The 14,509-nt window shown below is 34.0% G+C and overlaps 1 protein-coding gene across 3 annotated transcripts in view; it reads left to right on the forward strand.

Moving 5' to 3' along the window:
* Positions 1-690: 690 nt before the first annotated feature.
* Positions 691-14,509, forward strand: part of gw (trinucleotide repeat containing adaptor protein gawky) — a 65,608-nt gene continuing 51,789 nt past the window's right edge. For 2 of the 3 annotated variants that reach the window (XM_087414707.1, XM_087414712.1), the window contains exon 1: positions 692-903. The gene's annotated coding sequence lies outside the window, so the exon portion shown is untranslated. Of the gene's footprint in view, positions 904-14,509 lie in introns of all 3 variants that reach the window. The other variant, XM_087414713.1, reaches the window with a different exon arrangement.

Consider the following 14,509-nt stretch of genomic DNA (forward strand, 5'->3'; position numbering starts at 1 on the left):
ACAGCATGGCGTCGGCTACATGCGCGCCGTCTAGTCACGGAGTATGAAAATGTTAAGCCGGAAACACAATGTAAAGTACAGACAATAGGAAGACAGGAAATAATCATCATCCACTTGGAAAAAATCATGGTATAAGAGTGAAATCACACGGTGCGGAAAAGGGCTGCGGAACAAAGAATGATCATTGAAACAATCAATTAACGCTATTCGGAATAACGTAGAATAACGCTGGTTGCTTTTATGACGCATTTCTCTATTCCGCAGTCGTTTTCCGCACCATGTGATTTCTCCCTAAATAAGAATGGTGCATGCGCATCGAGTCGCTTGGAAGTAACTAGGACTAAAGTTACTAGATAAATTACATGTCATTAATGAATAGAATATAGAACAATTTATCGATAAAACGAAAATAATAATCTCATGCACGGAATTGGCAGACTAACAAACGTTTTAACATCGAAGTGTCCACATGAAATCATAAGATAAAGGTTCAAAATGATGATTACATCCAGTCGCACTTATCCAAATTTTATTTTTGATTTTCTGCCCAAAATAATTAATATGCCAATAAAAAAAACATTAGCAAATATTTAGCAATCGAATGGGCTTTTTAAAATTATCGAAAGTTAATCTACCAATCTCTACTACAATGTCTACAGAACTGTCGAAACGTATGCCATCACTGCCATCTTTTGGGAGCCGTCCGAGAAATCCCCGACCCCGACGCTAGATGCCCTATTTAACGGCAACGCACGTTCTCTCTTAACGCATTTTCAATAAGAACACTGTGATCGTAACGAGATGTGGTTTTTGAGTGTGTGAAAAAAAGTGTGATTTTGCCGTGTGACAAGCGAGACTGACGTTGTGGACACGAACGCTGGCACGCAACGTATCGTCTCGCAGGTTAGAGATCATTTGCGCGATATTACGCATTTCACGACCGTCCGTATTTCGCGCACGTAGAAATACCATTTACAAGACGTCCCGGAGCAAAATACACGTCGTAACGCGTACTTACTGACGTGCACGTATACGTGAACGTACATACGCCCGTCGATGACGAGACGTCGGGTCGCGCGGAAGCAATAAATATGCGCAGATTCGAAGACGAATAACTGACAGCTCGAAAGAGATCGGATGCTTATGTAAGACGTAGAAGCGGCCCTGCCTGCTGTGACTGCTATGCCGCATTTCCGCTGTCGCGATGTGCCGGTTACCATATTGTACCGTATACGGCTGACGTTTGCCATTTGGCCTCCGGAGCATCAGCTTTCTATTCTTCTTTCTAACGTCGATCTCTCGGGAGCGCGATACGTCGGAGTGTCTGTGGGGACTGACATTTCAGACGAGAGATGAGAAGAAAAAGAAAGATCTTTGATCGGAATGAGAGCGCGAAATATCGGAGGCGATAAAATATTTCTATTTTTCGGATTGCGAATTAAATTATTATTCGAGTGCAATCGTCCGTTTTTCAGTTCGTTGTATACGCAAGTCTGTTCTCTTCAGTGAACTTTTTGTATCTTTCTTGCTTTTCTGTTCAACGAGAAAAAAAGAAAAATGAACAATGTGTCAGAGGTTCCAACTGAAAAAGACAGACCAATTTTATATAGTATATAATATATTACATATATATATATTCTATATTTATATACTTTATTCCCGGCTATATATAGAATGTATATACATATATATATATATATATATAAATGAAGCAGAGATGTCGAGTGGGGAATCACATGCCGATGTTGATGGCGTGCCAATAGCTGGGTTTATTCACGTTGCTTATACTTTTTATACTTGTTATACTAGTAATATCTTTGATTTTTCTCTTTTTAACATCCGAGGCTACATTCCAAAAGGTCCTTTCTGAGGAAAAATTTCTCAATGTAATGTAACATACTCTAAAATTTTTAGACTAAATCTCACTCTGAAGAATGAACGGATTCTTTTATCTCGTTTTAAATGTAAACAATTTAAATGAAGAAACGTTTGGAGCTATCAAGCAACGCGGGCAAACCTACTCCGCAGAGAATCAGGGATTGTTTCACTTGGCGAGGAAGTGCGCCTGTGAACGGTCGGCGTTCCTGAGCCTCGCAGGGCCGCTGTGGGTGTGTTAGCACTGCTAGGAGAAAGTCCCAGGGGCGCGCGTATTCTCGCGTACCCGGCATGTTCCGCGTCGTCGCGAGATCAGGAGCCGAGATTTTCGTTCTAATTCGCGGCGCGGATTAAGCGAATCCTTAATAATAATAGGAAAAACGTGCCGTTGATACACGCGAGGCTTCTTGACCAATCAGCGCAGCGTCCGCCTGATTTTTCTGATCGCGCCACCGGGAGAGAGAGAGAGAGAGAGAGAGAGAGAGAGAGAGAGAGAGAGAGAGAGAGAGAGAGAGAGAGAGAGAGAGAGAGAGAGTCCAGATACTTTGTCTTTTCCTTTTTGTCCTTTAGGCAGCTGCGTGTCCGGACCTGGGAATAAAAGAGGACCCGACGTCCGTGTTCTAACCGGTGAAACGGACGCGGTAAATTTTCCGTAGCAACACACAGACTCGAGAGAAAGAGAGATAGAGATCGTTATTTATTAGGTGTCCTAGAATTGCATCCTCTCAAGCACTGAAAACAACACATGATTAACAACAAAAATATGAAGAATATTAAGAACCAAATTCATGAAGTAAAGAAAATAAAAAAATTAAATGAAGAAATGAAAAAATAATTTAATAAAAAAAAAAACACAAAAAGAGAGAAAGTATACGTGTGCCTGCCTTAGACTCGATTTGCTCCAATTTTCTTATCATTGACGAGCATAAAAGTCGCTCTCGTTTCTACAGTGTCGAAATCCGAGCTCGAGCCAACGAGATTGTATCAGTTTATTCGAATTCTCGTGATTTTACTTCCTTCTTTACTTCACGCTTCGCGAAGTTGACGAGCTTAGATTTCGCGCTAAACGCAGTGACCGATACGAATTTATTATTTATTTGTTTTTCATTTGCACGCAATTTGCAGTGATGACGACAAACAGTTGCACGCCAGTTTTGTTCCCAAACGATTTCGCGTTTTCTCTTCGCTGTTTCGATTAGTCGTACGCGACGTTCGCATACGTTCGATTATGTAGGTATACGAAGTACCTATAACGGATCTATCTAGTGCGGAGCGTAGTGTGCACTACGTGACATGGTCGGAGGGCGCTTGACGGAGCTAATCGATGTTAACTGGTCGAGGAATTGGCCGTTCCTCTCGCTCTCGCTCTCGCTCTCGCGCGACGTAGAGAACCACATAAAATGGATAAACCGGATCGGAATGGATAAACAGACACGCGGAAATATACGAGAGGTGTGCTTTCAGGAAAGAAAAAAAGAGAGAAAAAATCTATTTCGCATAGATCAGATCCTCTCAAGCGTACAAATTACAAAAATACTGCAAATTTAAGAAGTATATAAAATTGAATTATGATAAAATGTACTAATATAAATTTTAGTATAACAAAAGAAAACGTTTTTCTTGAGAAAAGAGGGAGAGAGAGGAAAAAGATACTCGTTTGATTACGAACTCCGGAGCCGCGGCGGCAACGCGTTGCGAAAATAATTCGGTCTTTTCCTCTTCCTCGCGAATGAACATGAAGAGGTTAGATCGCATGCGCGCGTGCGAGAGAGGTTAGGTGACGCTATAGAGCGCTACTACAATAAAGGGCAAACCGTCGTTTCGATCGCTGTCGGTCACCCAGAGGTATAATGCTCAAGAGAAAATGTTAAATTTATCTTATCTGGTGTGCACCGAGCGGACGCTCGCGACGCCACGATAATCTCGATGCGATTATTTTGGAAAAACCGACAACGCTATCTCGTGGGATGCTCGCTCGTAAACGTTGCATCTGCTTCGAATTTTTGATATTTCTGAATTATGTTGGCGGTTCCTAAATTAAGGACTTCGATATATAAATCTTACATTATTATGTAGAATTTATATGTCCATGACTTTTATATCAAGAGATCGATCAATGTACTTAAAAGTGAGATGAATTACAAAAACGAATTTATTGGAATATTTATAATTTCATTGAGCAACATCTACTAAATTTGCTTACTTTTGTAATTCTTATTTTGTTTCAAGATACATAATTGATTAAAGAAACTTTTAGAAGAATAATTCACTCGATACAAACTCAAATAACGTGATTAATGTGTAATTTCACTGACAATATAAATGCAATGTAACATATGATGTTACATAAAAAAGTTATACTATTAAGTATCGAAATGATAACATTAATATTATTGTTATTTCTAATTGATGTCGACTAGGAAGTAACTGTTTGATTTTCGATGCGATGCTAAATTAAATTATAGACTAAAAATTCTATTTATAGTCTTGAAATTAAATTATTATTAATTATATTCGGCAATTATAACTCCGATTTTATTTTTAATCAATGTGATTCGCACTCTCGACGACTGAACGTGATAGTCGAATAGCTGCAATTATATTTCGTACTAATTGTAATATACTGAAATATAGGAAAGTCGACCAGGAACTAAATACGATGTACTGCCGCATAATTGCCTCTGCAATTATAAATAGCTCTTTTTAGATTTCGCTGCTTTGAGATACAGGCGTGTACTTACGTGCGCGAGAAGCGACGGCATATTTACGATTGCGTGCTAAAACGTCATCACAATTCCGGATAAAAAGAACAACCGGCGAGACATCCGGCTTAAATCTCATCTATGTTGTGAAATTGCGTGATTATTTTATATCGTTTCATTTATATGACTATAATTGACTCGCAATTGGAATCTCGAAAATTTCATTACTTCCTAAATTACGTACTATTGTTTGCATATATTCTCCATCTATTTCACTTAATGTTACTTACTATTATTTGTTTATAAATACAAGTCTGTGTCGACAAATTTCTTCTGCGACATTTAGAGTGAATCAGCTGACGCTTACCGTTTTATTTACAAAGACGTTAGAAAACGATAGAGAAAAGAAAATTGCACGTTGTGAAACAGGATGCATCGCATGACAATAATAATTTCCTCGTAAATGGTGACGTGCGAAGGGCCGCGGTGATTTTTTTCAAACAATACGGAACTACGCTGGAAATAGATGGAGCGAAATTCTGAAGCACGCGGAAGAATAGGACGACAGAGAAACGACAGTAGGCACTCGCGCTTTCACTAAAATCGCTTTCGCGAATCGCAAAACTTGTCGCAAATTCCGCCTGTATGCGCAAAAGGAAAATATCACGGATGTTTGTCTGCTCCCACGCTATTCCGAAAATTGTTTTACAGCGAAGGCTATTCAGCTTTCACACACGTTTCAAATCTATCGTACAGTATCCTTATAATTTTACTCGGGGAAAATCTCTTGACTTTAACTGCAGTGAGGTGTTAAACATGTATACTGCCTGCATACTTGAAAGGTCTTTAAAAATAACATTGTCTCGCGGATGGGAACGTTTATTGTGCACTACGATCGCATGAATTTCCGATTGCGCATCGCCGACGTTGCAGAATTAAAATAATACATAGTATTACAGGCTTATCATGTATAAAAAGAATAGAAAGAGAACATGAAAAGATTAATATAATTTTTTTATAATATAACTTCTTTATTGTTTATTGACGTATTGTTACTTTTACGAAACTTATAATTGTAATCGCATACGTTACAATGAAAATAAAGCGGAATGCTTTAAACAGGATACAGCAGATCTTCTGCAATTTTTAATTTATCGGTGGATATTAATACTTAAATCTCTGTTATTTTTGTACGATAATAACAGCTGACGTTATGCTGACGCTTTTTGTTGATTCTTCTATGCAACAAGTTGATATTTGCTTTTGTTACAATATGCTATACTTACATCTAACGCGAACTAGACGGTATTGTCGATAGGGAGGCATAAATAACGAGAGGACTAATAGTTCTGCAATTAATAGACGTTTGTTATTAATATAATCGAAGAAAAAACAAAATAAAATTAAAATCGATTCACTTTTTCTTTTAACAACTTCCGGCACACATCCGGATATCTTACAATCGAATTTCCGCTGGAGAATAATACAACTTCAAGGCAATTTCATGTTGTACGAGGAATCATTAGCTCGCGCGCACGATCGTGAGACACGAAGATTGCAACACCACCTTCTACAGTGACTTTCGGAATGCGCAAAAATCGCGAGGATGATGGTGCAACTTTCAAACGTTTCGCAAAAAGGAAAAAGAAAAAAAAATATATACATATTTATATAGATTGGTATTCATAGGATGCTTTCCATTTAATCACAAATCAACACAAGCATCATTCTATCTAATATCTTGGCATTCAGAGAATAACAAAGATAGAACGATACTTGTGTCACGAAATGGAAAGGTTCTTATTTTAAGACCGTTTTAAGTAATACTTTAGGATGCTAATGCGGCTCCCTGATTAGTTCATAATCTTAAGACTGCACTTAAAACAGTCTTAAATATAAAAATATCGCGATGCTCCGATTTTCTCGGGTCTAACATACACCGAATACGTGGTGAATATTTGCTCCGTGGACATTTTTTTTTTGCGGGATACCGGAATGCGCGATTTCTGCGGCGGCAACGAGTTCTCACGAACGTGTTGGAGTCGTGATTTTCTGCGCGAGCGGGTTTCAACGCGCACCAGGCGAGATATACTATACAGTAGTTTCGTAATAAATATATATATCTGGGATAAAATAGAGTTGGGGGAGAGAGTGTGTGTGTGTGTGTGTGAGAGAGAGAGAGAGAGAGAGAGAGAGAGAGAGAGAGAGAGAGAGAGCCGACCTTGCCCCGCAACCGGCTGCCCGTCCGCTTGTTGCCAAGCTGCGTGCATATAGCAGGGCGGACGTAAACCGGTGCGACATGTACACGCGCGCACGCGTTTGTGCATGTGCAGCGTGAACGTGTATGGGTATCTAGGGATGCTGACGATGCACTGTGCGTGTCGCGCGCATCCAGGGATGCTTCGGCAGGTATCGATATTTTGTCCGTCGCGGTGCGACAGAACATTAAATGCTCTGAAAGACACTGCCGAAGAAGAATGTCTTTGAAGTCTCGAATAGAGATGAAATCAAAATTTATTTTTGTGTTATATATATCATAGTTAGGTATACCGATTCATATCAATGTTAATTAGGTAGCAATTTTCTCGATTACTAAGTGGTACCGATGTTGCAAAGTGTATTCACGTTTAAAGTCAACATTTTTAGATAGCGATGAAATCTCGATACTTCCGCTTCGATTTTTTTAACGTACTCTTTTAGAGAAAATTATTATAAAGCTACATCTATACAAATTTTATACGTAGAATTAATAGTTGTACAATATTTTATAGTTGCAATCATTACAAAATAGTTTATTCAACCATGTACATTAATTCTACATATAAAACTTGTGTAATTGTCACTTTTATAGTTGTTATCGCTATGTTCTTTTCTATCAACATATTATTGCGTTATATTACATATCATTGATATTTTATCGTTCGTGAAAACTGATGACGAGTTCAAGCTGTTATCTTCAAGTATCTCCGATATTTTGTTAAAAAATTCTTAGTTCTTATCCAGATACATTCTGAGAATTTCGGAATTACAGATATCAGTATTAAATCTATTCTATAATTCCGTCAACGTAGTTGTAAGAGGCTATAGTTGTAAGAATTGACCAATTATAGCAGAATATTCGATTGTGAATGATCAATTCTTACTATCAACCACTCGTACGTAATTGTAGAATGGGCTTTAGAAATACGAAACTGATAGCTATATATTAGTGTCTTTAAAAGAACCGATGCGTTTCAACATCGAGTGCAATGTAGTGCAAAATTGCTAACGCTCCCTTTTCGATGATGAAGCGGAATGCAAACCGATTTCCCGTGCAATTTTCACGTAACTTCGACGTGCTTCGAACGGCCTTGTATTGAACATTCCTTTCCTCATTCCTTAATGAGAGATATTCCTTCTCAACGATATCTAATTTCGTCTTTCGTTCTTATTGAACGATAATTAAGATTATTGAATACTCGCGCAAATGTTGCTTTTCATTGTTGGCGTTATTCTACTTTCCAATATCGCTGTATTATCAAGCACTTCTTAATGCGTCTTAATGCACATATACATATACATATTATATACAGGGTGTCCCGAACTTAAATAATCAAGCTTCGGGAGCGTGTAAGGAAACGATAAACTGAAAAAAATCCTTTGGAAATATATTCATTTTTGCTTCGTTTTGGAGAAAATCGCAAAAAAAAGACAAAACGTAGTTTTCATTTTTGTACTTATTTATTACTCATTCATTTACACTTGCTTTTTTAGTTTATTTCCTATACGTTCCGGAAGTTGGCTATTTAAATTCGGGATTTTATATAAAATACATACATTATATATATTTATACAAAGAAAAATGTACTAAATTTTAGTAAATAACTGTTTGTACTGTTTGAGTAGTACTCATATGACATTTATTTACAGAAAATAAATATTTGTTAAGTAAAAAACAAAAATATAATAGTAAATCAAATTAATTGTTTTTATACCAAATAAAAACGTACTACGTTTACATTTAGTAAATATTCAATTTGCATTCAAACAATTATTTATTAAAATTTAATTAGCTCAAAAGCTTCCATTTCATGCCAAAAGAACATTCCCTTAAATTTTTATTAAAAAATATTAAGATTTCGCTAATGAGCGATTTTTAAATCAAAGTTTTGATTTTCTTTAATGCATGTTTGATTTGTAAAAATGGCTTAATCCGGATTAAATGTGGTACTGTATGTCTTTTTGATTGCTGAACATGATATAGAACACAATAGAATATTTTTTGTATTATATTAATTGAATATTATATGATTTTTAACGAATATTTGCAGTGGACCAAAAAGTTTCGAGAGGAGAGCAAGTAAAAAGTTTCGAGTAGGGATAGTGCAATACTTTTTGTCTTCAATTCTTGTATTGTTCGAATATTAAAGATCTTGTGCATATTGTTTTAAATAAGCGCTAAAAGTAAACAATTCTATTTCTGGCGCTCTCCTTACTGAGTCCGCAACTCGGTCAGTTTAATGTTTACATGCCGGATGTCAAAACCACAAAGCGATATACTTTAGACTTGTAAAAAAATTTTTTCTATCCTTAAAAAACGTATAAATAATCCAGTTAATGAAACTTTTAAAGAAAGTCCCCTGTAGGAGGTTCCGGGAAAATTCCAATTCTTGAATAACCCAGATCTTGTTTTGGGTGAACAGACTTACAATTTAAGGGAAATAACAATCAATTTGAACACTTGGAACCTTGCTAAAATCGACTTTGAACTCGAAATTTGGTCATTTTTTTCTCATTAATCGGCGATATTTCTTAAGGTGTATATCGTAGAGTTAAATAAATTATTGCATCGTGTTCAGCGATCAAAAAGACATACAGTACCACATTTAAAATCCGGATTAAACTATTTTTGCATCAAATCAAACATGTATTAAAGAAAATCGAAACTTTGATTTAAAAATCGCTTATTAGCGATCTCTAAATCTTAATATTTTTAAATAAAAATTTAAGGGAGTGTTCTTTTGGCATGAAATGGAAGCTTTTGAGTTCAAAGGCCGATTAAAAAAAAATTTTTTTTTGTCAGTCTAATATATATATATATATGTGTGTGTGTGTATATATGTATATATAATATGTGTGTGTAGTCGACGGAATGATTCTGGCGTGTCATTTCGGAACGCTCGGAAATAAAAATAAACCCGTTACGTAACGAGCGAAGACACCCGTTAAAACATCGTTTATTATGTTTACCGTCTCTGCATCAGGATATATCGTGCCGAGAGTAATCTATTAGCGATGGTATCAGTGCAGAATGCACACGGCCATTGCAATGAAAATCGATTTTCTTACGCCTCTATTTATCTCGATAACGAATTTACGCCAGATAGACAATATCGGGACGGATCAGCGCCAACTATTTTCTCATTCGACAATACTCAGTAAAGCGGAAGATATCAATCGATTCTGTCGCTAAATATTTGTCACACGTTTTTCATTGATAGCAGACATGTGTCTCTTTTATTTTCCATTTTATTCTTATCTCTCGTGCACTGTATTAAATATCGCGTATATGTTTTAAATAGAATTTCTGTTAAATGAAATACAAGCAGGATCGCAAATATCCTAAAGTGAGAACTTGGGTACGTATCCGAACATATACTGTTAAATTTCTATTGTATTGCACTCGTCGAAATCAAATCAAGGTTTATGTAATAAACTAAATAAATATAAGATAATCGTACTAATAACTGTGTTGACTCTCACAGCTTATTATCTTTTACTGCTTTTATATTATCAAATTATATCTATATATACTCAATTTAAGTTATTTTTAATCAGTTTTATAGAATATCATTGTTTCTATTCAATATCGTTAATTTGACTAAAACAATGGATTTAACAATTTAATTAAAAAAATATAAAATTTGATTTATTATCTATTTATTATTTAATTTATCATTTATTAAATACATACATTAATATGGATGATGTTTATTTTGAAACTCACTGCAAATAGGATTGATTTATATTTTGACATATATGGAAATTGAAAATAAAAAAATGTTATTTAACTCAAGGGACAGGATTGGTCCTTTGCTTTCTGTAACAGTGGGACCTTGCTCTTTTGATATCTATAACAGTATATTCGGAACTCGTGTTTCACATTTAGTTTTGTAATAATTTTTATTATAGATTAATTTTTTGTAATAAAAATAATATAATGAGATGCATTGATGCATTAATTTTTAACTAAAAATTCAGAACTGCTTTCCTTCGTATTATTTACCGGGAAAAAAGTATCGCGAACATTAGTTTTAGCTTTTGTTATCGGTTGAAGAGTACACAGTTGAGATTCTCGTCGACACCGAGCGTCTCTTATTGATCGTCCACGGTGCCCGCGGAAGTTGACTCGAAAACTTTGTTTCGCAAATGAAATCTGTCTCTGGAGCGACGACAAACGCGATCGCAACATTTTTACATTCGTGAATATTTCCGTTTAGTTCGTATATCACAGAATGCTTGCATTAATTTACACACAAAAAAAATACTACACAAATAATACGTACTAATAATTGCTTGTTCCAAGTATTTCAAAAATTTATATATCCGCAAATCTATACTTTATCACAAGTATTAAATTTATTCGAAATATATTCTATAAATCCTGATAAATCCTGATAAGTTTAATACTTCAATCAAGATTGTTAAATTAATCAAAGAAGGTTTATTTATTAAACAAATTCGACTTATTTATAAGTCGTGTATTATATAAAGTCACTTCTTTGATTAATTTTATAATATTCTTCAAAATAAATTTTTGCTTTAAATAAACATGTTTTTTTAAATTTATAATGCATATATTTTGATTATAATCAAGAAAATATTCTCTGTCCAAGATAAAACTTTACTTAAAAAGAAGTAGATTGAGCTGAGTAGTTGTCGCTTTTCTTAGTAATATAATGATGTTTTTCTGTGCGTGTAGGGTTATATATTAGAGTTCCTAAACCTAATTTATGATCCATGACTTTCTTGATTATCATCTCATGACTTAATTATTGCGAATTTTTTGCTTTCCGTTTCCGTTTTGTCGATTATAACAGGCTTAATGGTAAATATAATACAAAAAATAGTTATATATATATTTCTTAATAATTATGCGACATCGTCAATATATATCTCAGTCAGTACATATCTCTGCTGTATATTTTCATGATTTGCGTAATTTGTGATCGTGAACCATTCAACTGATGCAACAATGATAATTATAGCGTAATTCAAACACGACGTAGCCGTTAAAAATATCTCAGTTTCTTTTTCTCGGTTAAAATTTATTAATTATCGTATTTATTAAATTTTAAAATAAAAGCAAAAACTGCGATCAAATGTAAAATCCTTATTGAAATTGCGAGAAATCATGAAAAAGAGATAAGTAGGAATCTTAGCAACTTTTATGATGGCTTAATTCGAAATTTATATTATTTTATTATATTATTCTAAAACACACAGAATACAAACACAGCTTGTACTTTTCGAAAACAATCTTTTATGTACTCAAAAACATGTTATGAAACTTCATATAAATTGAGATAATTTAGCTACATTGAAAAAAATCTGCTTATAATAACACAGGCGCATAAAAATATACAGAAATTAAACTATGGTATTCTTATATATTTTAATACTTTAATACTTTACTTTGAAACCGAATCCGATGTTCAAATTACTCCACATTGTAATTTTTTTTTATCGACAGAAAGTAGCTCGATTTTCTATAATATTTTTATCCTACTAGCTTGCATATTAACTTTATAAGCTTGCATATTATCGTTGAACTTACTTTCTCTCTTTTATCTCAGGTTGCATATTAAAAACCAGGCCATAAATGATTCTAAAAATACTGGAAAATCGAGCTATTTTCCATCGATAAAAAATTATGACATAATGGTGCAATTTGAACATCGGATTTGGTGTGTGTTTCAAAGTTTCAAAATACATAAAAATACCATAATCGAATCTCCGGATTAAACACCAAATTTTATTTTGTTTGCCTATGTAATGTGTCAATATGAAGTAAAGCAATAATCAAATCTAGATAATGATTACTAAAACTTTGAAATAATCTCAATCAAATGTTTGATAACCTTCTCTCTCCCAACTAAAAAAGCTAATTTGTAAATATCTCGCGTTTTAAATTATTTTCAATTGGTTGTTATTATTATTATATTTGATATATACTAAATATTGCGCCAATACATTAAACAAAAAAAATACATCTGATAACTATTACCTGTCTTTTTTCTAATGTATTATATGTTTTTATCAATTGATGCATTACGATTAATCGCACGATTACGATTATTTTGTATGAAATATTCTAATCATATTACAGCGTTCGCGCTGTTTTTGTATCATTGGTTGACAATTTTATTCTATGTGATATCTTATTTGCGATTATTCATGACAATTGGGATGCCATTATTCATGACAATTCGATACCGAGAGACATCACATTGTTCGCTGATCCAACAAAATTGCTGCATCTGATTACGAGCGCACCCACTGATGACCTTCTCCGCTAACGTAATCGAATTAGCATGGCTACAATTAGCGTCATCGCGCGAATTAACTACCGCACGCGAATCGTATTTCGCTACGCGAAAATTTATCTCGCTTCCTATACAAATCAAATTTATCCGCTTTTAATTCCGGATGAATAATCTTTCAAAGAGTTTGTAATTACATTGTTGTACGTTTCCGATTAAAAAGTTACAGCGGAATTCGAGATTTAGAAGAATCTTTTTATAGCAAGTAAAAAATTCCGCGAGTCAAGAGTGCGAAAGTTTTTATTATTAAATATTGTTTTATTTCTCTCTCGGTGATCTTGAAGCCTAAATAATATTTTCGCAAATATGGTGTACAGGGAAAAGAAAAAAACTAGACAATAATTTTTTTAATAAATTATATATTTTTATGTACTTTACACAATACGAAAAGAAATACGAGCGAAATAGAAGCCAAATAATTATTAGATAAGAGGATAAATGAAGACATCAAAGCATCGACTATTCGAGCGGGGTCCCGTGTGCATTTTTGTAAATGATAACGCAATACGACGCAGACGGTCTAAGAATAATTATTAACGAGTTTTACAATATAAAAAGGCTAACGAGTTCTTTCGAGCTGATAATAATCCCTTCGTGTCCCGATAAAAAAGACTTTGCCAACTCGCCGTACCGTTTGCCCTACTAGAAGCTCTTTTTTCCACGTGAAAGGACGGTATCAATTTTCTTCGTCTTTCTCTCTTATCGACAACGTCCTTCGGCATGGAAGGAGTGAACTTTTATTATGGCGGCCTCATTTGGCGAATAGCGTTATTTTAATCGGAATTTAAGGGAATCCTAAAGTCGTCTGTTTTACCTATTATTTTTCAAACAAATATTTTTCTAACTGCTTTTACAATTTAAAAAAATCCTTTTCTACAATTAATGTACTTCTACAAGTAAACAATAATATAGTCCAAATCGGTTTGTACGAAAAAAAGTTATACGAAGAAAATTATAGTTTTTTTTTAAAATCTGGAATCAACTCGTAACAATATTTAATGCTTCATATACAAGTTTACTTTGTAGGTATAAAACAATTTTGATTTGGACCGGGAATTACATAAACAAACAATATTGAGTTCTTAAAATTGGTCTTAAATACTTAATATGAATATCAGCTTGTCACAAGGAAATTTTTTTTAAGATATGAAAAGGTAGAAAAGGTAGAATATTAAATTATAATATTATTTAAATTATTACATTGAAAAAGTATTATTTAAATGTATAATTCATAAAATAATTTTTTTTTAAATTATTATAATTACAAAAGAAGAATAATGTAATAGAATCTATATTTTTTATATCTGGAAATTTCTTAAATTAAAAAATATTTTTGAAATTGTAATTGTA

The sequence above is a fragment of the Acromyrmex echinatior genome, chromosome 16, assembly GCF_024713525.1.
Source record: "Acromyrmex echinatior isolate Ae372 chromosome 16, ASM2471352v2, whole genome shotgun sequence".
NCBI lineage: Eukaryota > Metazoa > Arthropoda > Insecta > Hymenoptera > Formicidae > Acromyrmex > Acromyrmex echinatior.